The sequence below is a fragment of the Hypanus sabinus genome, chromosome 12, assembly GCF_030144855.1.
Source record: "Hypanus sabinus isolate sHypSab1 chromosome 12, sHypSab1.hap1, whole genome shotgun sequence".
Lineage (NCBI taxonomy): Eukaryota > Metazoa > Chordata > Chondrichthyes > Myliobatiformes > Dasyatidae > Hypanus > Hypanus sabinus.
In genome coordinates this window covers 66194871-66219281 of record NC_082717.1, presented here as the reverse complement: position 1 = coordinate 66219281, position 24411 = coordinate 66194871, and the positions used below count along the sequence as shown (strand labels likewise).

The 24411-nt window shown below is 41.8% G+C and overlaps 1 protein-coding gene across 2 annotated transcripts in view; it reads left to right on the top strand.

Annotated features, from left to right (window-relative positions):
* The first annotated feature begins 840 nt into the window (after positions 1–840).
* The window catches only part of peli1b (pellino E3 ubiquitin protein ligase 1b), a 64862-nt gene continuing 41291 nt past the window's right edge, over positions 841–24411 (top strand). The window contains exon 1 of one of the 2 annotated variants that reach the window (XM_059986139.1): positions 841–992. The gene's annotated coding sequence lies outside the window, so the exon portion shown is untranslated. Of the gene's footprint in view, positions 993–2627; positions 2763–24411 lie in introns of those variants that run through there. The other variant, XM_059986138.1, reaches the window with a different exon arrangement.

Below are 24411 nucleotides of genomic sequence, written 5' to 3'. Positions count from 1 at the left end.
AAACTGAAAACGGTTGTGGTAATCGGTAAAACCGATTTTCGTGCTTCAAATTCTGGACTTCCAGTGCCCAATCGACCAAACATAATTACACAAATTACAAATTACATAAATTTAATTTAATTTTCAAAACTATTATTGAACCTACTTGTAACAACCTTTCATTCATTGCAAATCATGCCTGTAGAAAGCTATATAGATCATCGATGTTTTTTTAAGCTTTCAGTTTTATTTGCTGCAATGGGGTCAGTATGTTTAACTCATATACTCTCTCTGCCTTAAGTACAATGAAATGTTCGTTGCAAATTGTTTTTTTTTGTTCTTACAGGAGACTTGAAAACAATGGAACAATACTCCCCTCCTAATCGCAACCTTCATTTGGAAAAACATCACGTTCGTATCTGCAAAAGTACTTCATGATTGTTCTTGTGATGTACGGAACAAATTGACATATTTTAAAAAGCCAACGGCCATTCAACCCACATCATTTTAAAGTACATCTCATTGAACAATTTGGACAGCCGAAGAACAAAGTGGGAATTGCAGCCACTGTGTTCGTCTGTATTATCGTAGGTTCGGTCAAACTGGCACAGAAAGTTATTTTAATAACTCCGGAGTCCAGCTCCGCTAGTTGCTGCGGAGATCGGAGTGTAACAATTCGGATACACGGGTCTGCATCGACTTTCCTGAGCATGATCGTCAATGAACTACAACTCCCAGGATGCCTTCTAGTAGTGGGTCTCTGTGGGTTTCAGGCCTGGATGAGGAGGAGCGAAACTGGTTGCTGGAATTGAACTGTGTTGGGGGGGGGGGGGGGGAGGGTGGGGATGGTTGGAGGAGAGAGGCTTCCCCGCCCGCAGGAAGAGACTTCAGTTAAGGGGCGGAGAGCTCGACGAGGCAGTAAGAAGAAATGTGCTGCGCTTTTCGCTGTCACATTTGAAAGCGGCGAGCTGGGCTTGTGCACAAAATTACACACGAACCAAAAATCTAATCGGGTAAGTGGGAGATTGGGTAACATTGCATAACAGATCGCACAGCGGAGTACAATCATGTTTTAGTGACTGCTTGTGATATTGTTTTAAACAACACTGCAGCTGGCGCTGGTAGTCCCTCCGATTCAAACCAAATGTTGCCAGCGGGGCTTACATTTAATCCCTGTACTTATATGTACAAGATGATAAATGTATTGGATGTGTGTTCCTTTAGCTTCAGAGAGATTGATTTTGTTTCACTGTAAAGCCTTTCCCGTGTAGGATAAGTTGGTTATAAACCACGTCTGATAACATCGAATAATTGAATCCTTTGAAGCCCGTCTTGGTGGGTTACACAAAGGCGAGTCTGGCTCCCGGCAATGACGGGCTTGAATTATAAGCATGATTTATTTACTGAGTTTGATAAGGGTAAAGTGTAAATGTAAATGTAAAGTGTAAGAGTCAGAGCGACGTAGATCTGAATCGGTAGTTGAGGAAATTTAGAAATAAAATTCCACAAGTACCAAACAAGCAGATGATTAATGGTAAGATTGAATTTACAGTATTTATTTCCATATAATATTCCATTAGCTTCCTCTTCTTAGTCAGATCTTAGGTCGAAGATGACTTTGCTTCCACTCCAGTTGTGTGTGTACTGAGTTGGCTGATGATGCCAATATGGTATCCACTGACTCTGCCACAAGTGGGTAAGGGGGGATTAACGGAAGGAGGGGGGAACTTGTGTGAGTTTTGGAGAAGTCTGTTCCTATCGCCAATCATAGTCGGCTTCTGTGATGCGTAAAATCACTTCTCACCGCCATCCTGAACGCGCCTTCTTCACTTTGAGCGGTCAAGGGCCACGAGTTCCCACGTATCAGCGAGGATGTTACACTTTTTCAGGTAAATTATGCAAATACTTTTGAACTTCTCCTCTATCCACTGGTGTCCATGTTGTCGGAGAATATTCTTTGACCATAAACGTTAAAAGCTCTTATGTAATTTGGGAGAAACATCCCTTATATATTGATAAAATAGGAGTGCTGTTATATTATTTTCAAGAGCTTCTCTGATGAATAGGCTTTCTCGTGTTTCAGTAGATTCCAAGGATGCTGCCTGACCTGCTGGGTTCCTCCAGCATATTGTATGTATCGTAGACCGAAATCGCTTTCGTCTTGGGTCTCACTCCAATGTTATTAATCTGATGATTTAAACAGGATTTTTTAAAGTGATCCAACCTCTATCATTACGGGAAAGATAAAATGCGGACATTTGTGTAATTTACGAGGTTTTTTTTCAATGCATATATATTTGCAACAGATTTTCAATTAGGAAAGTAATTTTTGGAGGAAAGGAACTGGTACAAATGCAGCTTGTGTTTTGGATGGAATCCTGACAAGCTTCCAAGTAATCTCTGAAATGAGATGTAATTTCGCCTTGGCCTCACGCACCAATCAATGGAGTGCGATTTTCGAGCAGGTGCCAGTCAGCGCAGAAAGAGAGGAGCTTCGGCACTGATGTCATTTGATGCCTGTCAGTGCGGTAAAGAGGTAGCTGGCAGTGGGGGGCGTGGCATTGCCGTGACGTTGCACGGTTGACAGTGAAGGCGGGACCTCCAAACGACGTCGCACGGCGCTCTGCCAGACGGGGCGGAGTTTACGTAATGACGTTACGCGCCGGCCGGCCGGCCGTCTTTGGGAGCTTTAAAACAAAATGGTGACTCGGGTTGGGGTTGTTGGCGCGAGGTCGTAATTTTAACTTTAACGTAAAATTACGAAGGGAATTTATGGAGCTCTGGTATGTTATTCGAATTATTGCATTTCCACTGCGTGTGAGAAGGTATAGATGTTATATTAGGAGTGGCGAGAAATTTAACGGCGCCGGTTTTGATCCGGACTGCTTTGTGTTCGCGGTAACTACGGTTCTGCGCAACGCCTCGTCGGGGAAGACTGAGGGTTGATTGATTATTTTCAGATCCTTGTTACCCCACCCTCATCTATACGCGTACCCCTTTCTCGTTCCTGCGTCAGTTTCTCACACTTTCCCCTAAAGCTGTTTAGATCTCATATGAACTGTGGGGAGAGGCCTTTGGTCTCGGGCCCGAGGAGGGGGTCTTTGTCTGGATTTTGGCCTCCCTTGAGGTACAGTGCTGAATTCCAAAATTCACCGTCCCGAGAGTTAGATATTACAACTGCCTTATTACAAGTTTGATGTACTTTTCATACTTACAGATGCGGGGTACCATTTTCTCTTAAAACTTCATGATTTCAAGTAAAATCCCAATTATTGGTTATGTTTAATAATGCAAATATGTTTATTTAAAATACGGGAAACAGAAGTAAGCATATGGTAACGTGTGATTTGAGAGGCAGTTGATTGTGGGCTCAAATTCCACTTTAGATGTCTTACAAGATGCTAGTTACTTGTTTGGCTGAATTTAAAATATATTATTGGAGGAAGAACGGCTAGTTTGTCCGTATGTATGAAGGTTTATCTTTTAATATTTGACTGAAGTACGTTACCTGATCATGATAATGGCATGTAAATTTGCCAGTTTTCGTCAAGTTTTACGTCAAGGTAATGAGATGGCCTTGAATTATCACTTGAAGTACTGAAAACCATTGTAGTTTTTTTTCCAGAATTGTAAAATACCACAGTAAAGTTTAATTCTAAATATAACAAATGCATTTACTTTATTAAACATAACCAATAGTTGACACCGTTTTTAATCTGAGAAATAGATCCCTGAGATATGTAAATGAAGTGCACTTGCATAGTAAAAACTTGCATAATAAAGCTGCTGTAATATCTAACTCTTGAGACCGTGGACTCTGAAATGCAGCAAATTTTGTACCTCAAGCAAGGCCCACATCCAATCAAGGTAGAAATTCACTTTAACATTATGATTTAAGCTAAGTGATTTGTTTGATTATGGAATATCTGGCTTGCCTGTATCAGTTGCTTGCTTGCTTCCCATTGATGGAGGTTTAAGCTGTATTTCTTGTGTAATAGTGATACATGTGGGTAATTGGGGACTTAGATTTGCAAACCAAAACAGTTAATTTATAAGAATATATAAAATAATTCTCTTTCCCAGCATCTGTGATTGTAAAACATTGTGATTTCATGATATTAACTATTGACTCTTGTAATTATTATAAATAATGAAGGATGGCTCTCAGAAACCATACCCTTGACTTCGGGGGCCCATAAAATGATACACTTATCATCCACATGTTGTTTATTAGTTATTGCCGAGCCCCAGCTGATTCACCAGTCCCTGTTTCACTTCGACCATTACCTAACCAATTTGAAGAGGACAGAATGTGCCCAGGAAGGAGAATTTAGTTGTCTCACAAGGACAATACACAACTGATTGAATCACAGGGACTTGGCTATCAAAGTGGGCTTGGATCAAGTGATGAAAGAACTCATGAGTGGAAATGTTACATAACTATCGGTCCTTCCCAATCTGACAATAAGAGAATTAAGCCATTTGGTCCATTGAGTCTGCTCCACTAATTAATCATGGCTGATCCTGTATTCCCCTGCTCAGCCCTTCTTCCCATAATTTTTGATGCCATGGTCAATCAAAAATCTATTAAGCTCTGTTTTAAATACACCCAATTGCCTGGCCTCCACAGCTGCATGTGATAATAACTTCCACAAATTCAACACCCTCTAGCTAAATAAATTTCTCCACATCTGTTTAAATAGATGCCCCTCTATTCTAAGGCTATGCCCCCTTATCCTAGACTCTCCTCCCCCCCCCCCCCCCCCCCACCTACCATGGGAAACATCCTTTCCGCATCTACTCTTGTCTAGGCCTTTCAACATTTGAAAAGTTTCAATGAGATCCCCGCCACCCCCCCCCCCCCCCCCAATCCTTTTAAATTCAAGTGAGTACAGACCCAGAACGACCAAATGTTCCTCATATGATAACCCTTTTATTCCTGGAATCATCCTTGTCAATCTCCTCTGAACCCTCTCAAATGTCAGCTCATCTTTTCTTTGATGAGGAGCCCAAAACCATTCACAATACACAAGGTGAGGCTTCACCAGTGCCTTATAAAGCTTCAGCATCTCATTCCTGCTCTTCTGTTCTAGACCTCTTGAAATGAAACATCACATTTGCCTTCCTCACCACCGACTCTACCTGCAAGTAAACCTTTGGGTTATGCACAAGGACTCCCAAGTCCCTTTACATCTCAAGTTTTTGTATTTTCTCTCCATTTAGAAAATAGCCTGCACATTTGTTTCTTATTACCAAAGTGTGTGACCATGCATTTTCCAACATTGTATTTCATTTGCCACTCCCTTGCCCATTCTCCTAAATTGTCTAAGTCCTCCTGCATCCTACCTGTTTCCTCCGCCCTTCCACCAATCTTCATATCATTGGCAGACTGGCAACAAAGCCATCTATTCCATCTACAAACACAAGAAAATCTGCAGACGCTGGAAATCCAAGCAACACACATAAAATGCTGGAGGAACTCAGCAGGCCAGTCAGTATCTACAGAAAAAAGTATAGTTGATGTTTTGGGCCAGTCTTGCTGAAGGGTCTCGGTCCAAAACATCGACTGTACTTTTTTCCATAGATGCTACCTGGCCTGCTGAGATCCTCTAGGGTTTTGTGTATTCTATCATCTAAATCATTGATATGTAGTGTTTAAAGAAGTGATCCCAAACATCGACCCCTGCAGAACAAATCTACTCACTGGCAGCCAACCAGAAAAGGATCCTTCTATTCCCACTCGCTGCCTCCTGCTGATCTGGCAATGCTCTAATTATTCCATTAAGTGTCCAGTAACTTCCATTTAGTCTTTCTCACTGGTAAAACTGCCTGCCATAAAATCCTCCTAGAGACAGCTCTTTCATATTAAGGAATTCAGTGGTATTCCTCTCACAGATGCTGCTTTAACTGTTGAGCTTCTCCAGATTCCAGAAGCTGTCGTTTCTTATTTTTCCTTGAATTCTATAGTGTGGCTCAACCATCTTTCTGAAAGAGGGACATAAGATTCTGCAAATGCTGAAAATTTTGAACAATGCGCACAAAATGTTGGAGGAACACAGCAGGTCAGGCAGCACCTCTGGAAAGTTATAAACATTCAACTTTTCAGGCTGAGGTCCTTCATCAGAATTGGAAAAGATGGAAGCAGAAGCCAGAAAAAGAGTGGGAGAGGGGAAGGAGTACAAGCTGGCAGATGATTGGTGAGGAAGGGATGATGAAGTAATAAGCTTTAGGTGGAAGAGATAAAGAGCTAAAAAAGGAATCTAATAGAGGACAGTGGACCATGAAATGAGGGAAGGAGGAGAACTAGAGGGAAGTGATGGCAAGTAAAGAGAAGAGGTGAGAGGGTAACCAGAATGGAAATAGAAAGGGTGGGAGTTAACTGAAAGTTAAAGAAAATCAAAGTTCATGTAATCACATTGAAAGCTACTCAGCTGGATATGAGTTATTGCTCCTCCAACCTGAGTCTGCCCTCATTATGGCAGTTAAGGAGGCCACAGATAAGCATGTCAGTTTGGGAATGTGAAGTCCTGTTGAAATGTGTCGTCACCAAGAGATCTTGCCTCATGCAGCCTATGAAGCAAAGCTGCTCAGCGAAGTGGTCCCCAAGTTTGCATTGGGTTTCACTGACATGGAGGAAGTAGCACTGGCAATGCTGGATATAATACAATACTGGATACCTGCTCGCTTATACCTCTGCCCCTCTCCTACCTTATTTTGGCTTCTATCTACTTCCTTTCCAATCCTGCTGAAGAATCTTAGCCCAAAATGTTGATTGTTTATTCTCTTCATAACTGCTGCCTGACTTGCTGAGTTCCTACATTTTTTGTGTGTTGCTCAATGGGTATATTTATTAATTGGTAGATCAGCTCAGAATTGAACACATGAGTCACTCTGAATCATACAACAGCAGATCTCCTGGTGATGCTTTTCTTTACCATTATGCCTGGGTAAGACTGGTAGCCACCTCTGTCCTAGCACAGCTCCTCATTTTCTGACCTACATTATCCTTGCTACTTCCTCCTCTCTTTCTGCTGTGACTGCCCCCCCTCCCATCTCACCACCTACAAGTTATCCCTTCCCACTGCCTTTCTAATCCTTTCCTCAGTTCCAAACACTGGTAGTTCTTCTTAATTCCTGCTGAACTTTCCCCTCTCAGGTGCTGAGCAGTCTGTCCTCAGCAAAGGCCTCACATTTATATCCTTGGGCCTGCAGCTCAGCTATGAGTTGGAACACTTCTGTTGTCACTGCCTCAGTGCCTATTTCTTTAGTAATGTCACATCAACCCTCTTCTTGTATCTGAAGTATTCCTTTTCCTCTCAGACACTCATTTTGGGCCTTGTATTCTACCTTAACCGTTTCATTTCCATTTCCTGCCATGGCATCAACTGCTCCTGGGCCTCTCCAGTGTTGCCCCTTTCCAAACGCTCAGCCCGCAGTCCACCTCCCACCAATTGCAACCTAGTCATCAAAAGGACAGTGTTGTTGCAGTGTGCTGGACTGACCTTGTGGAAGCCACGTGACAGTTCTCATAACTCAGCTTACCAATCTCTGGAAAAGGTCCATTATTTAAGAACTTTCTGCTTCTATCTCATTTCCAATATCACAAATGGGTACTATTGGGAAGAATGTGTTGGATCAAAATCAAGCATCAAGATTGAGATGGCCAGCATAGAGAGAAGAGGAGCAGCATTCTGGTTATCCTAGTATACCCACTGTTACTGCCTGCTCTTGCCCACAAAACTATCTGTTTATACCTCGACTCCATCCTGTTTCCTATTATCCAGTCTCGCATGCCCTCCAGCATTTGGATAACTTCTGATACCCTGGCCCCCAAAGCCTCCTCTTCATGATGGATATAATCTACATCCCCATCAGTAGTCTAAAAGTCCACTGCTTCTTTGTACAACGAAGATCCAACTTGTTCCTCATCATTGAAACTCTCATCTGCCTGGCTGAACTCAAACAACTTGACTTCTGATTCCTCTACAAAAGTGTAGCTATGGGGCACCTGTATGAGCCCTAGGTATAGAGGTCTGTCTTTTTGCTGGCTACATTCAGCAGTCCCTGTTCCAAACCTTCTGTACCACTCTCCACTCTTTCTCTGTTACTTTGATGACTGCACCCATGCAGAAATCACCAATTAATCCTTTTGCTGCCAGGTTTCACCTGCTCTCAATTCACATGGTCCATTGCTGACACTTCTTTCTTTACCAGATCTCAATGATTCCACCCCAGGAAACAAATCTTTTGTAAACTCAAAAGACTCCCACAACTGCTTAAACTACATCTCTTCCCATTCTATCTTGTAAGGATGCCATTCTTTTCATCCAGCTTCTTGAACTCCCAAAATGATGTTTCTTTTCTGGGGTATCTGAAATGTTGTTTTTCACTAAGCATGTCTTTCCTTTTGCTGTAGTTGATGGAGCTGCATCTCACATCTCCACTGTTTCTCGTACTACTCTCATCCTACCTCCTCTCCGACTGGAAAAAAAAGTCACCCTGTTCCTTGCCTTTCACCCTATGAGACTCCACATCCAGTAACCATCCTTCATCATTTTTGTCATCTGCACCATGATTTTACCACCAGTCACATCTTTTCCTCCCAATGCCTAATCACCTTCCACAGGGACAGCTCCCTTCATGACTGCATATCCATTCATCCCTCCACAGCCATCTCTTCTTTCCCCCTAGCACTTACCCCTGCCTTCACAGTAGAAGTAACTGTTTTTGTATCTCCTCCCTCTCCTTCCAGTTGAGGCAAAGGTTCACATGCATCTCCTCCAACATTGTTTGCTGCATTTTATATTCCTACATGGCTTTCTCTTATCGGCGAGACTGAACGTGGACTCAGTGATCACATCACGGAATACCTGTGATGACTATCCTGAGCTCCCAGTTGAAGACATTTCGACTCCCATTCCCAGTCCCACTCTGACCTTTCCATCCTTGGCCGCCTTTACTGCCATGCTGGAGCTTAATGTAAAACGGAGGAACACCTTGTTCTACTTTGGTACTCTACAACATATTGGCATGAATATTGTTTTCCAGTCTTAAGTAACCCTCTTCTTCTCCCCCCCCCCCCAATCCTTCAGTCTTCCCTCCTCCCCCCCCCCCAATCCTTCAGTCTTCCCTCCTCCCCCCCCCCCCCAATCCTTCAGTCTTCCCTCCTCCCCCCCCCCCCCCCCCAATCCTTCAGTCTTCCCATTTATTTTCTCTCCATTCTGGCTTCTTCCACTACGCAGGTTTTCTAACCCCAATCTAGTTCCAGCTGTTGTTCAGTGCTCCCATAACCATTAATGGTTCCCATTCCTACTTCCTTTGTTTATCCAAATCTAGCTCTAGTAGCAATTTGATTTCCTGCTTTTCTTCCTCTAGTAGCTGCCTCCCATCTTCACACTTCCTCTTCCTCCTTTATTTTTTCCTTTTCCTTTGTCTCTATCAATCATTCATCTGCCACAGTCTCCCAGCTGGATGCCTACTCAACTCCCCTACCTTGCTGTACTTGCCTGTCATCTTGTACCTGTCAGCCCACCAGTTGCCTCAGAATCCTTTCTTGCTGCTCCCCTTCTCTCTATGCTGGCCATCTCAATCTTGATGCAGGATTTCAACCCAACATGTTCTTCCCATTAGTGCTGCTCAACCCAGTGTGTTTTTCCCATCTATGTCGCTTCACTCACTTAAGCTCTTAGAGCAGGTTGTGTTTCTATTGTATTGATAAAGCCACAAGTGGGATAATGAATCCTGAACTGTGAAAGTAACTACAGACAATAAAGGTGTCTGATAACCATCAATAAATAGATCAACTACAATTTTGCCTTGTCCTGAGCTGTGATGGACAATTAAATGGCTGAGGAGGAAACTATGAATATTAATGATAGTGATATGCAGCATTGAATGTAAAGTGTTTGCCAATAGTATCTTTAATGATCCATCCTGACCTTTTCTTGAGATTCCCAGTTTTGCACTAACCAGTGGAAAATTGTCTAGTGTATTCTGTCCATTTTGTGAGGGGTGGGGAGAGCAGACCTAAACTGCATCAAGTCATTTACCAACGTATCAATTTACAATTATCAATGTTAATCATCATTGATTGTGCTATCAATGGGCAATAAGCATTGGAAAATATCAACTGGTTATGGTTTTGCAGGGGCAAGTTGTTTCCAATTCTCATTAACAGCCTTTTTCCCAGCATCAGCTAAAAAAACTAGGGTGATCATTGACTACACTTGTTGTCAAAGTACCATTTGCTTCAGTGTGGCCAGTAGAAGCTTCATCTATTTGAAATCAATGGGAACTATTGAGAAAGTTCAATGAAGTCATCTTTGATGGAGATGAAGTCCATAAGACATAGGAGCAGAATTAGGCCATTTGACCCGTCAAGTCTGTTCTGCTATTCAGTCACAGCTAATCCTTTTCTCCCCTCCTCAGCGGCACATCTTAGTTTGGTGAAGATGCCTTTGTGGTTGATGGAGGCCAATCACCTTGGCCAACAAGTTTTTTTTTCCTTTCCCAAGACAGTGTTACAGGTGGAAGCATCTTCAGCTCCTTAATTTTTACCTTCTCTGCATCACGAGGTCAGAAGTAGTAATGCTCACTTGTGATTGTATTCTGTTACTTTTAACAAGTACTCGGATAGTGAAGCAATGCCAAAATTCAATAAACCTCAGAAGCTACTTGTGTTACAGCTTTATTTAAAAGTTTTTGCAGAGAATACGATTGTTTATGGTAATGTTTGTGTCCAATTCTCATGCAATTAGCACCCACTCTCCATGAATGAGAATATACTATATCTGGAATTTAAAAACTTAAAAAATGATTGACTTTGTCAACTGGTAGGATAGATGATTGCTGAATTCTAGAAAAAGGAGATATGGTTTTAAAAATTCACACCATGCCTCTCAAGTCTAAAGTTAGGAAACACTTCCACCACCCTTTGTATACTTAAGTTTGAAATGGCATTTGATGTCATTATCACTGTGGTTGATAAGCAAAAGGGTAGATGGAGTTATGTTACAGAAGTCTTGGTCTCACTGAATGCTGGAATGCTAAAATGGGGCAAATTTTGTTCCTCCTTTCTCCAAGCTTAAATTCTGGAATTGAAGCAGGTAATTTTTGTTTTTTAATAGTTACTGCATTTGAGTTGTTGGCTGATCAGTAGTGTACAGGTGTTTGGATGAAGGGTAATTGATTCGATACATTAAATCTTTCTTCTCACAGATTCGGCCTGATCAGTTGAGCATTTCCAGCAAATACCGTCTTTAGTTTAACATGCAGGCAATGGGAATCTAAAATTTTTAGACCATAAGGCTTCGTATCAGAATTAGGCTATCAAGAACTTATCAACCTCTGTTTTAAATATACCCAATGACTTGGCCTCCACAGCCATCTGATTCACCACCCTCTGGCTAAAAAAAAATGCTGCTTGTTTTTGATTCTGAGGCTGTACCCTTTGGTCCTAGACTCTTCCACTATTGGAAACATCTTCACCACATCCACTCTATCTAGGCTTTTCAATATTCAATAGGTTTCAATGAGATACTTCTCCCACCCCCACCCTCTATTTTTCTGAACAGTGAGTATAGGCCCAGAGCCATCAAATGTTCCTCACTAATCCTTACATTCCTGGAATTATTCTCATGAACTTCTTCTGAACCTCTCCAATGCCAGAGCATATAAAATGGGCTGAAAAACTTCGCAATATTCCAAATATGGTTGTACCAATGCTTTATAAAGCTTCAGCATTTGTATCTTTGCTTTTTTGTTCGAGTCTTCTGGAAATGAATGCTGTCATTGCATTTGCCTTCTTTGCCACTGTCTCCACTGGCAAGTTAACCTTTTGGGATCCTGCATAGAACTCCAAAGTTAGCTTACCCCTTCGATTTCTGAATTGCTTACTGTTCAGCAAATAGTCTATACCTTTACTCCTACCAAAGTGCATGCCAGTACACTTCCCTACACTGTGTTTCATCTGCCACTTTGCCCATTCTCCTAATCTGTTCAAGTCGTTCTGTGGACTCACTGCTTCCTCAACACTCCCTGCATCTCCACCAACTTTATATTGTTTGTAAAGTCATTAATTGTCATCCAGGTCATTGATAATGCGAAAAGAGCACCCAACACTAGCCGATCAGCAGCCAGCCACAAAAGGTGCCCTTTATTCCCTATCTTTGCCTCCTGTTACTCGGCCAATCTTCTATCAATACTAATATCTTTCCTGTAATACAATGGACTCTTACCTTGTTAAACAGTCCCCAGGGAAAATTATTATATGTTGTGTAACTTTAAAATCGTGATCTAAGTGTATTTTGTTTTAATAGAGTAATAACCAGTAATATGGAAAATCTTATTTGGTGTTAATAAAATTGAGAGGGTGCTGTATGATGAATTTTACTGTATATCAGAGGAATTGGTTTCTGATCAGCTATTTTTGCATTACTATGACTTAATAATATTTGTCAAACTCATATTATTTCAATAAAATCCAATATTTAAGGTTTAACAATGTTTCAATAACTTAGATAATAGTTGAAAGTGATGTTTCTTGATGCCTGGTCTGAATTGTGAGTTACTGAGCAACAAACAGTAAGGCAATGTAATCATTGTAATTTGTGTTGCAAAAGATTGAAAGGAGGGGGTATTTTAAAATAACATGCATCACCATTCCTGTATAATTGACACTTTTTTACCACAGCTAAGGTTTGTGTAGGTAGTTTTGAGGTTCCCACCATGCTTCCCCTTCACCAAGCTTCCACAAAGTCAAGAAATCCTTCATCCTAATTTCAAAAATTACACTTTTCACTGAAACAAACTTCAAAATTGCTCCTGCAGCTACAGTTTTAAAGAACCAATCCAAAATGCTGGATGAATTCAGCAATTCTGGCAGCATCCATGGAGAGCAGGGAACAGTCAAATGAACAGTTTTGGGCTGAAATCCTTCATCAGGACCTTCTAGGTTTTGAATTTATTTAAAACCAAATTTTACATCCTGTGATAAAAGCACATCTTCCCCAGGTAGCCATTGTTTCTTAATGAGTCTGGGCATTACAGCTTGTGTGCACTCTAATCCACCAAAGGTAATGTTGAAGCAACACACACAAAATGCTGGTGGAACGCAGCAGCTCCCCCTCCCCCTTTCAAATCTCTTGCTCTTCTTTCAGTCAGTCCTGATAAAGGGTCTCAGCCCAAAACATCGACTGTACTTCTCCCTGCAGATGCTGCCTGGCCTGCTGCGTTCCACCAGCATTTTGTGTGTGTTGCTTCAACATTACGGGTATCTGTCCCCCTCTTTTCCTTCGCTACATCGACGATTGCATTGGCACAGCCTCCTGCACGCATGCTGAGCTTGTTGACTTCATTAACTTTGTCTCCAACTTTCACCCTGCCCTAAAATTTACCTGGTCCATTTCGGACACCTCCCTCCCCTTTCTTGATCTTTCTGTCTCCATCTCTGGAGACTGCTTATCTACTGATATCTACTATAAGCCTACAGACTCTCAGAGCTACCTGGACTATTCCTCTTCCCACCCTGACTCTTGCAAAAATGCTATCCCCTTCTCACAATTCCTCCGTCTCTGTTGCATCTGCTCTCAGGATGAGGCTTTTCATTCCAGGACGAAGGAGATGTCTTCCTTTTTTAAACAAAGGGGCTTCCCTTCTTCCACCATCAACTCTGCTCTCAAATGCATCTCTCCCATTTCCCGCACATCTGCCCTCACCCCTTCCTCCCACCACCCCACTCGGGATAGGGTTCCCCTTTTCCTCACCTACCACCCCACCAGCCTCCAGGTCCAACGTATAATTCTCCATAACTTCCGCCACCTCCAACGGGATCCCACTACCAAAGCTCATCTTTCCCTCCCCCCCCCCTCCCCCTCTGCTGTCCACAGGGATCACTCCCTACGCGACTTCCTTGTCAACTCGTTTTGGCCCCCCCCCCCCATCCCTTCCCACTGATCTCCCTCCTGGCAATTAACCTTGTAAGCGGAACAAGTGCTATACCTGCCCTTACACTTCCTCCCTCACCACCATTCAGGGCCCCAGACAGTCCTTCCAGGTGAGGCGACACTTCACCTGTGAGTCGGCTGGTGTGGTATACTGCATCCGGTGCTCCCGGTGTGGCCTTTTATATATCGGTGAGACCCGACGCAGACTGGGAGACCGGTGCGCTGAATACCTACGCTCGGTCCGCCAGAGAAAGCAGGATCTCCCAGTGGCCACACATTTTAATTCCATGTCCCATTCCCATTCTGATATGTCTATCCATGGCCTCCTCTACTGTCAAGATGAATCCAAACTCAGGTTGGAGGAACAATACCTTATATACCGGCTGGGTAGCCTCCAACCTGATGGCATGAACATTGACTTCTCTAACTTCAGTTAATGCCCCTCCTCCCATTCTTACCCCATCCCTGACAATATTTAGTTGTTTGTTCTTTTTTCCTCTCTCTCTGCCCATCACTCTGCCTGTTCTCCATCTCCGTCTGGTGCTCCCCACTTTCTTTCTCCCGAGGCCTCCTGTCCCATGATCCTTTCCCTTCTCCAGATCTGTATCACTTTCACCAATCACCTTTCCAGCTCTTAGCTTCATCCCACCCCCTCCAGTCTTCTCCTATCATTTCGTGTGTTCCCCCTCCCCCCACTACTTTCAAATCTCTTACTATCTTTCCTTTCAGTTAGTCCTGGCGAAGGGTCTTGGCCTGAAACGTCGACAGTGCTTCTCCTTATAGATGCTGCCTGGCCTGCTGTGTTCCACCAGCATTTTGTGTGTGTTCCATGGAATTTTAAATTCATTTTAAGGCAGTACCTTGACCTCTGGTGATCCCCCAATATTTAAATTTTCTGTGCTGAAGTAGGGAAGTAAAATTGTCTCACTGCCTCTATGTTGAGAAATTATTTGGAGTTCGTGCCCTGGTTTTGTATGTGTATATGCCATGTGCAGGAATTGCTTTCTTGTTAATCTTCCTCTTTCTTTGTCAGAGGAATGTTGAAGTAATGGTACTCCTGCCGCAACCTGGATGGAGATTAATTAGTTCACTGTAGACTGGAATTTCATTCTGCCACTTTTCAGGCTTTATCTTTAAATGTATTTCAAGATTAAGTTTTTAGGTTAGTTGTTTGGTGTGATAGTTGCTGTAAATCAAGACTATATGTCACCATATACAAACCTGAGATTTGTTGTCTTGTGGGCATACTCAGTAAATCCAAGAACCATGAAGTGAAATTCTTTGTTTTGTAGCAGCAAAGACAATAAATAACAAAATAGTACAAAAAAGACAAATAATGAGGTAGTGCTCGGGGCCAGTTCAGGAATCTGATGGTGAAGGGAAGAAACTTGTTCTCATTTGTTGGGTGTGGGTCTTCAGGCTCCTGGACCATCTCCCTGATGGTAGCAGCAAGAAAAGGGCACGCACTGGATGATGAGGTTCCTTACTGATGGATGCTTCCTTCTTGAGGCATTGCTTATTGAAAGTATCCTTTATGATGGGGAGGGTTGTGCCTGTGATGGAGCTGGCTGAGTCTACATCCCTCTGTGTATTGGAGCCTCCATACCAGGCTGTGATGCAACCAGTCAGAATGCTGTCCACCATACCTACATAGAAATTTGCATGAGACTTTGACAATCTCCTCAAACTCCTAATGAAGTAGAGTCAATGGTGTCCATTCACGATTGCATCAATGTGTTGGGCCCAGGATAGATCCTCAGATGCTGACAATCAGAAACTTGAAATTGCTCACCCTTTCTATGGCTGATCCTCTCATTGAGGAGTGGTATGTGTTCTCTGCCTTCCAGAATTGCACAACATTTCCTTGGTCTTGCTGACATTGAATGCAACAGCACTCAACCAGCTGATTTCAAAATAATGTCACTGGCATATGTTACAAAATTTGTTTTGTGGCAGCGGTACAGTGCAATATCTTTTTTTTTAGTGTGAAAATTAAGTGGTGCAAAAATAGTGAGGTTGTTTTATGGGTTGGTCATTGTCCATTCAGAAATTTGGCAGAAGGGAAGCTGTTCCTAAAATGGGGGGGGGGGGGGGGGAGGTGTCCGTCCCCTGTCTGTCCCCGTCCATCCTGTACGAACTCATTGATGACAACATTGAGAAAAGAGCATGTCCTGGATGATGGTGGATGCATTGTTCTTCAGAAGGTGATGGCAAAAAAAAGATTTCCTCTGCTGGGGAGGCTAGTGTCCATAATGGAGCTGGCTGAGTCTGTAGCCTTCTGCAGTTGTATACAATCCTGTACAGTGGCCCCTCTCTATCAGAGGGTGATGCTACCATTTAGAGTGCTCTTCATGATAAATTTGTCGAAATTTGCTTGAGTCTTCAGTGACATAACAAATCTCAAACTTCCAATGGGAAAAATAGCTGCTGTTCCTTTTTTTGTAATTGCATATGTAAGCTGGGCCCAGGGTAGGTCTTTAGGGATGTTGTCACCTAGGAATTTGGAAGTGCTCACCCTTTCCCCTGCTGATTTCTCCATGAGGACTGGTGTGTGTTCCCTTTATTTCCCCCATCCCCTTGAAGTCCACAGGCTATTCCTTGGTCTTATTGATGGTGAGATCAAGGTTATTGTTATGACATCACTCAACCAGCTGATCTGTCTCATTCCTGTATGCCCTTTCATCACCCTCTGAGGTTTTGCTGTCAGCATTTGTGTCACTGGCAAATTTATCGATGACAGTTGAACTGTGCCTAACCCCACAGCATTGGTGTAGAGAGACCAGAACAGTGGGCTAAGCACTCCTCCTTGAGGTGTGCCATTGTTGATTGTCAACGAGGAGAGGTTATTTCTAATCTGCACTATGGTCTCCTGGTGAGGAAATTAAGCATTCAGTTGTAGGGGGAGGTACAGAGGCCTAAGTTTTGAAGCTTATTAGAACTGAGGGTATGATGGTTTTCAATGCTGAGCTGTTATCAGTAAACAGCAGCCTGATGTAGATATTGCTGTTGTCCGGATGGTCCAAGGCCAAGTGGAGAGCCTGTGAGTAGACCTATTATGGCAATAGGCAAATTGCAGCAGGTCCATGTCATTGACTGGTCATTACCAACCTCTCAAAGCACTTCTTCACAGTAGCTGTGAGTGCAACTGGGTGATGTTCGTTGAAGCAGTTTACCCTGCTCTTGGCTGCTGGCATGATTTACACCCTTTTGAAGCAAGCGGGAACATCCAGCTGTAGCAATCAGAGGTTGAAGATGTCCTTGAATACTCCCACCAGTTGGTTGGTATAGGTTTTCGGTACTCAACTGGGCACACTGTCGAGGACTGATACTTTGTGATGGTTCATCCTATTGAAAAATGTTCTGACATCAGCCTTTCAGACAGATCACGGGGTCACCAGATGTGGCATAATTTGCACAGGTATAAATAGACCAGTCTGACACATGCTTGCTGTTGACTACGTGTTTCAAAGTAGAATGAGGAGGCAGTGATGTCTGGCTGCAGTAGGCAATTTAAAGTTCAGAGCAAATTACTTATCAATGTACATATGTCCCTATATACAACCCTGAAATTGATTTTCTTGCGGGTATATTCAATAAATCCATCATAGAGTAATAACCATAACAGGATCAATGAAAGAAAGAACCAACTTCTTCAACCAGTGTGCAAAAGGCAATAAATAAACTGTGCAACTGCAAAAAGAAAGAAATGATAAATAAGTAATAAATATCAAGATCAAGAGATGAAGAGCCCTTGAAAATGAGTCCATGGGTCGTGGAAGCAGTTCAGTGATGAAGCAAGTGAAGTTATCCCCTTTGGTGTAAGAGCCTGATGGTTGAGGATTAGCAACTGTTGCTGGACCTGATGGTGTTAGTCCTGGGGCTCCAGTACCACCTTCCTTATAGCAGCGAGAAGGAGGCATGTCCTGGAAGGTGGGGCCTCCTGATGATAGATGCTGTTATCTTGCGACTACATTTTGTATAGATGTGCTCACTAGTGGGGAAGGCTTTACCCCTGAGTCTGGGCTGTATGCAGTACTTTTTGTAGGATTTTCCATTTAAGGACACTGGTGTTTCCATACCAAGTTGTGATGCAGCCAGTTAATATGCTCTTCGGCACACATCTATAGAAGTTTGTCATAGTTTTAGGTGTCATACCAAATCTCTGCAAACCTAAGAAAGTAGAGTTGCTGCAATGCTTTCTTCATAATTGCACTTGTGTGCTGGGCCCAGGACAGGTCCTCTGAATAATAACACTAAGGAATTTAAAGTTGCTGACTCTCTCCACCTCTGATCCTCTGATGAGGACTGACTCATGGATCTGTTTGCCTTCTCCTGAAGTCAATAATCAGCTCCTTGATCTTGCTGACATTGAGGTAAGAGGTTGTTATTATGGTACCACCCAGCCAAATTTTCAGTCTCCCTCCAATATGCTCATTTATCACCTCTTTTGATTAAGTCTATACCAGTGGTGTCATCAGCAAATTTTAATATGGCATTGGAGCTGTGCTCAGCCACATAGTTGTTAGTGTAAAGGGGTAGAGCAAGAGGCTAAGCACACAGCCTTGTGGTGCACCTGTGCTGATGGAGATCGTGGAGGAGATGTTGCCAAACTGAACTGACTGGGGCCTATAAGTGAGGAAAGTGAGTATCCATTTGCACAAAGAGGTATTGAGGCCAAGGTCTAGGAACTTGAGTTTAGATTTAAAGGGATGATGATATTGAATGCTGATGTATGCATATTTGTTGTCCAGATGTTCCAGGGTTGAGCAAAGAGCCAATGAGATGGCTTCTGCTGTGGACTTCTATTAGGCAAATTGGAATGGAAGCAATATGCAGGAGTTGATATGTTTCATCATCAACCTCTCAAAATACTTCATCACTGTGGATGTAAGTGTTACTGGACGATAGTCATGAAAGCTCCTTTCTTTATTCTTAGCCACCAGTATAACTTAAGTCTGCTTGAAGCAGGTGGGTATCTCAGTCTGCTGAAGTGAGAGGTTAAGGATCTTGGTGAACACTCCAGCCAGTTGATCAGCACAGGTTTTTTAGTACTTGCTCATGTACCCTGTCTGGGCTGGATGCTTTTTGTGCGTTTACCCTCATGAAAGCTGCTTGCATGCCAAACTCAGACTGAGATCATAGGATCATTGGGGACTTTGAGAGTTTGACATGCTTTGGTGATCAAAGTGAGCACAGATGGCACTGAGCTCATCTGGAAGTGAAACCCTGCTGGTGATAGTATTTGAGCCCTGCCACAACTGTTGAGCTTAATTTGTTGATTCAAATATAATTTGGAATTGTCACTTCGCGTGTGAGATTGCTTTCTGGAGATTGTAACTTTATTGATCACCAGATTTGAATGCTTCTGTCTGGCCCTGTGCGGATTGTGAATCTCATGGTTCATCCAGGGCTTCTGATAGGGGAAGAATCGGATAGATTTTGTGGAGACACATTCATCTACAACTGTTCTACTAAAGTCTATGACAGCCATAGTGTATTCATTCTGATTCATAGATGAATCCTTGAACACGGTCCTGACAACTGAGTTGAAGTATCCCATAGCCACTCCTCTGCCTCCTGTGAGCACTTCTTTGTTGTCCTAAACTCTTGCTCTTTAGCTTCTGCCTGTATGCAGATAGGAAAAGGACAGTCAAGTGATCTGATTTACCAAAATGCTGTCTGGGCATGAACTGGTAGGCATTCCTTATCATAGTGTAACAGTGGTCTGGTTGTGTTAGGACCTCTGCTGCTACAGGTTGTATGCTAATTATAATTGGGTAGGATTTTCTTCATGGTTGAAGTCCACGACTACGATTTGAAATGCTTTGGGATGGACCAGAAGTTTGGGGATGACATCATGCAGTATTTCAAGCTCTTGATTATAGATGGCCACTGGTCATATGTAGACTGCAGTTAGGATTATGGAGAATTCATTAGGTAAATAGAACAGCATTTGATCATTAGATGTTCAAGGTTGAGGGAACACGAGTTCAACAAAACTACCACATCGGAGCACGACTGAGAGTCACACACCTTCACCTTTTGCCTTTTCTGAATCAGCAGCTTAGTTTTAGTCCATTTAGTAAATTGAGAAGCCTTTCAGTCTGACCAATGTATCTGGCATGTTTGGAGAAAGCCATGTCTCCCTGAGACATAGAACACACAACAATCACTCATTTCCCTCCAGTATAGTCTTCTTCCCCTCAGGTCTGCAGTTTTGTTCTCCAACAACTACACAGTTGCAAACAAGATGCTGGGTAGAGGGGGCCTCATCCCTTTGCCTTTCAGCCTGGCTTGGAGTCTTCCAACCTTAGCGATGAACCTCTGACCACTTAAAAGATGTTGTATCTGCTTGGTTTGAAGAAATTCTTAAAGTTGTGAAATCTATGCATCATTAAATTGACCATTAAGTTAATTGCAGCATATTCAGATCTTTTTTCATGAAACCCCTTTTTACCACGTGTCTCTAGAAACGTGGCTGGTTTGCCCCTTGCTAACAAGCCAATAGACTCAATTCAAAAAACCACCTTTAATCGGGGTTAATATGACTTTGGTTCCACCAGAACCAGAGAGCGGAGATGTTTCGACCACCTGCATCCCAACCTGAGTGAATACTGTGTAAATGCTGCCACTTGCAACTACCCATCGGCAAGAAATAACATCGTACACTGCATACAATTATCACTAAAGTGTATTTACAAATGTCAGCTTTTTCAAACAGTAGGAAAAAGAAAGGGGTGAGAAAAGTAAGAGCCTATTACAGTTAACCCAGTCCAAATGTGCACAGAAGTTGGAGCTCATCTTGAAGTTGTCTTTAACTTGCATGCTGGACTCAGTCTGTGTGAAAGCACATACTATCTTCCGAATGTTGTTTGAAATCCATCATGACCAAATGGGCTCCCCTACAGGGGTATTAGTCCTTCTTTCTTGAAGCCATTCATCTGCACAAAACACCTTCTGCAACAGGGACAGTGCCCTCCATCATCTTCCCTCCTGTCTTCTCCCAGCTTCCACCAAAAGGATCTCAACCCATATCACTGTCTGTCACAAAAACCACTTTGTCCAGCATTCTCCAGAAACTGCTCCCAATTCCACCATCCTAATTGGCTGACATAACATTCCCAAGCTAAACAACATAACCCATTATTTTTAGCTCGAGCCCAAACATGCTAAAGGCAGAACAGGCTGCTCTTACAGAAATGGTTAAATGAAATATCTATAGCAGAACAATAAAAATTGTAACTAGGGCATACACTCACAGGAGTTGATTACAGCCATAACCAACCTTTTCAGGTACCTCATTATAGTATGTATGAATGTTACTGGTTGGTGGTGGTGAGATAGCTCATCCTGTTCAGCACCAGTATGATTGCTGTACATTTGAAGCAGGTAGCAACCTTGGGCCACAGCAGTGAGGGCTTGAAGATGTTCTCGAATACTCCAGCTAACTGATCTGTACAGGTTTTCAATACCCAGCCATATCCACTGTCATGTTTTGTAAGAGAGCAGCCTCTGATGGATGTTCTGTTATTGGCATCCAAGATAGATTGCAGATTGCCAGATGTATGAATGCGCACAAGTTTGGTGTTACTCTTCCCTTCAAAACATAAAAGGTGTTCAGTTCACCGGCGAGTTTAACATCACTGCCACTTCTGCCGTTGGGTTTCACCTTGTATGAAGTAATAGGGTGTAAACTGCCATAGCTATCATGTATCCGATGGTGTCCCTGACTTTGCATGGAATTCCCTTCTTGCTCTTGTAATGGCCTTCTATAGGTCGTACCTGGATTTGTAGGATTCTGGATCACTGGTTCTGTATGGCACATATCTGGCCTTCAGCAGACTGAAAATATCCTAGTTCATTGAGAGATTATGGTTTAGGAAACTCTCCTTAAAGCAGCACATTAATACATGCAGATTTTGATGAAGTTGGTGACAACCATTCATTATAATCCCTCCATTTTAAAAGGGTGTTTCCTTATTAATTGTACTTTGTAACAGTAATGGGTTTAGGCTTCAGCTAACCTCAATTTTCAAGTTAGCATCTGGCACATAATTGTAGGTTATCATAATTCAGTCATTAACACAAACATTTATTTCCCCAGGATCTCAAGCCCTTTAAATGCTTTGCTCAGTTTCATTGCAGGTCTGATTTACGGCATGCGTGGAACATTTCTCTATTTCACTTTTATTCTTTGGCTTTCTTCCCTTCCCCTAAGCTCAATCTTCCTTAAACCACTGCCTAATTACACACTCTTCTGCAATCTTGACATGGATATACAGGTTATTTGCACATGTCTGGTTGTCATCACACAGCTTGCATTTAGTGTCTAGTGTGCTCAATCTCTTTTTTTAAAAGAAAATTATTTCCATCGGTTTCTATTTTAATTTTCTCCTTTTGACAAAACTCTTATTTGCTTTGTTGAAATTAAGATTTGTTCTAATGTCATAAAGTTAAATACTTTAGCCTTTTTTACCTAATTTTTCATTCATCTTTTGGAGGTGTACTCTGAATGTTGGTTTACTCTTGTTCTACATTTTGAGTTGTCAGGATAAGTTGGTTAAATTTGTATATGCTATTTTCATTAATACTCTATACATTAAATGACCAGTTTTTAAAGTTTTTTAATGCATTTTCTACATCACTACAGATAACAAAAACCCAAACCAAAATGAAGAAAATTAATACAGTGCAAAAATAAACATGCAATAATAGTATAATACAAAAAAGATCATTTAGAAAGCACCCAAATTGAAGTCATGTAACGTTAGTATCCTCCCCAAGCCCCACGACAAAAAAAAACTCCAGACCAACCACAACACAATATAGAGAATATAAATCAGGACATTCAAACCCCCAAAACTGTAAATACACTTGAAAACAGAAGATAATAATGCCTACTACCAAAAAAAAAAGCTGAAAGCAAGGGACCGAAGAAAAAAACCTTAATTAAGAGGAAGGTTATGAAAGTACTCAATAAAAGGTCCCCAGACCTTATGGAACTTTATATCCGAATTAAGAACTGAATAATGAATTTTTTCAAGGTCTAAGCAGGACATAATATCATTAAGCCATTGAGCATGCGTGGGCAGGACAACATCTCTCCATCTAAGGAGGATTAAACGTCTAGCCAGGAGAGAAGCAAAAGATAATATTCGACAGTTAGTCAAACTCAGATGTATATCTGTCTCACCCAAAAAACCAAACAAAGCAATTAAAGGGTTAGGTTCTAAGTGGTGATTCAGAATATAGGATAAAGTTATGAAGACATCTTTCCAAAATTTCTATAAGCTAGGACAGGACCAGTACATATGAATAAGAGAGGCCTCGCCCCTTTTGCATTTATCACAAATAGGACTAATATTAGGGTAAAATCGAGATAATTTAGATTTAGACATATGGGCTCTATGAACAATCTTAAACTGTAAAAGGCAATGGCGAGCACAAAGAGAGGTTGAATTGACCGATTTGAGAATCAAGTCCCAAGTCTCATCAGATAAAGAGATATTTAAATCATGCTCCCAAGCCATTCTAATTTTATCCACAGGGGCACGCTGTAAGAATGCTAATGTATCAGGAATAAATGATATTAAACCTTTACCCAGTGGATTAATAGAAAGAAATAAGTCCATAACATTTTTCTCAGGCATTTGAGGGAAGTTAGGAATTAAAGGATTAATAAAGTGTCTAATTTGGAGATATCTTAAAAAAAATGGGCATTAGGCAGATTGAACTTAGCAGAAAGCTGTTGAAAAGGTGCGATTATCAATAAAAAGATCTTCAAAATGTCTAATGCCCTTCCTATACCAATTAATAAAGAAGCACAAGAATTAGCATTTTGTGACCTCCCTTTTAAAGTAGTTCATAATCAATTTACTTATCTTGGGATTACAGTCACAAGGAAGTTTAAAGATCTTTTTCGTGAAAATTTTGCCAATCTTTTATATACTACAAAACAGAGTCTGTCACAATGGTCACCTCTATCTATGTCTTTGGTAGGTCGTATTAATGTTGTTAAAATGTATGTTCTCCCTAAATTTTTATATTTATTTCAATCAATCCCAATTTTTATTCCTAAAACTTTTTTGATTCTTTAGACGACTATTTTGTCATGCCTGTGGAAGAATAAGCGTTCCAGAATTAGTAAAGTTTATCTCCAAAAATCTAAAAAAGATGGAATGAATGGCCTTACCTAACTTTCGTTTATATTATTGGCTTTTTTCCATAGCCAACTTGAGTGCCCTAATTGGGTGGCAATGGAGTTGAGTTCCACTAAAGATTTATCTATTTCTGCACTTCTTGGCTCTGTACTCCCTAGTAGTTTGTCTAGATTAATTGTTAATCCTCTTGTTAGACACACTTTGCGAATTTGGACTCAGTTTAGGAAATTTTCTGGTTTCTATGGTTTTTCCTCTTCTAGTCCTATCTTACATAATCACCTTTTTTTACCTACTATGTATGATTCAACATTCCATGATTGGTATTAAAT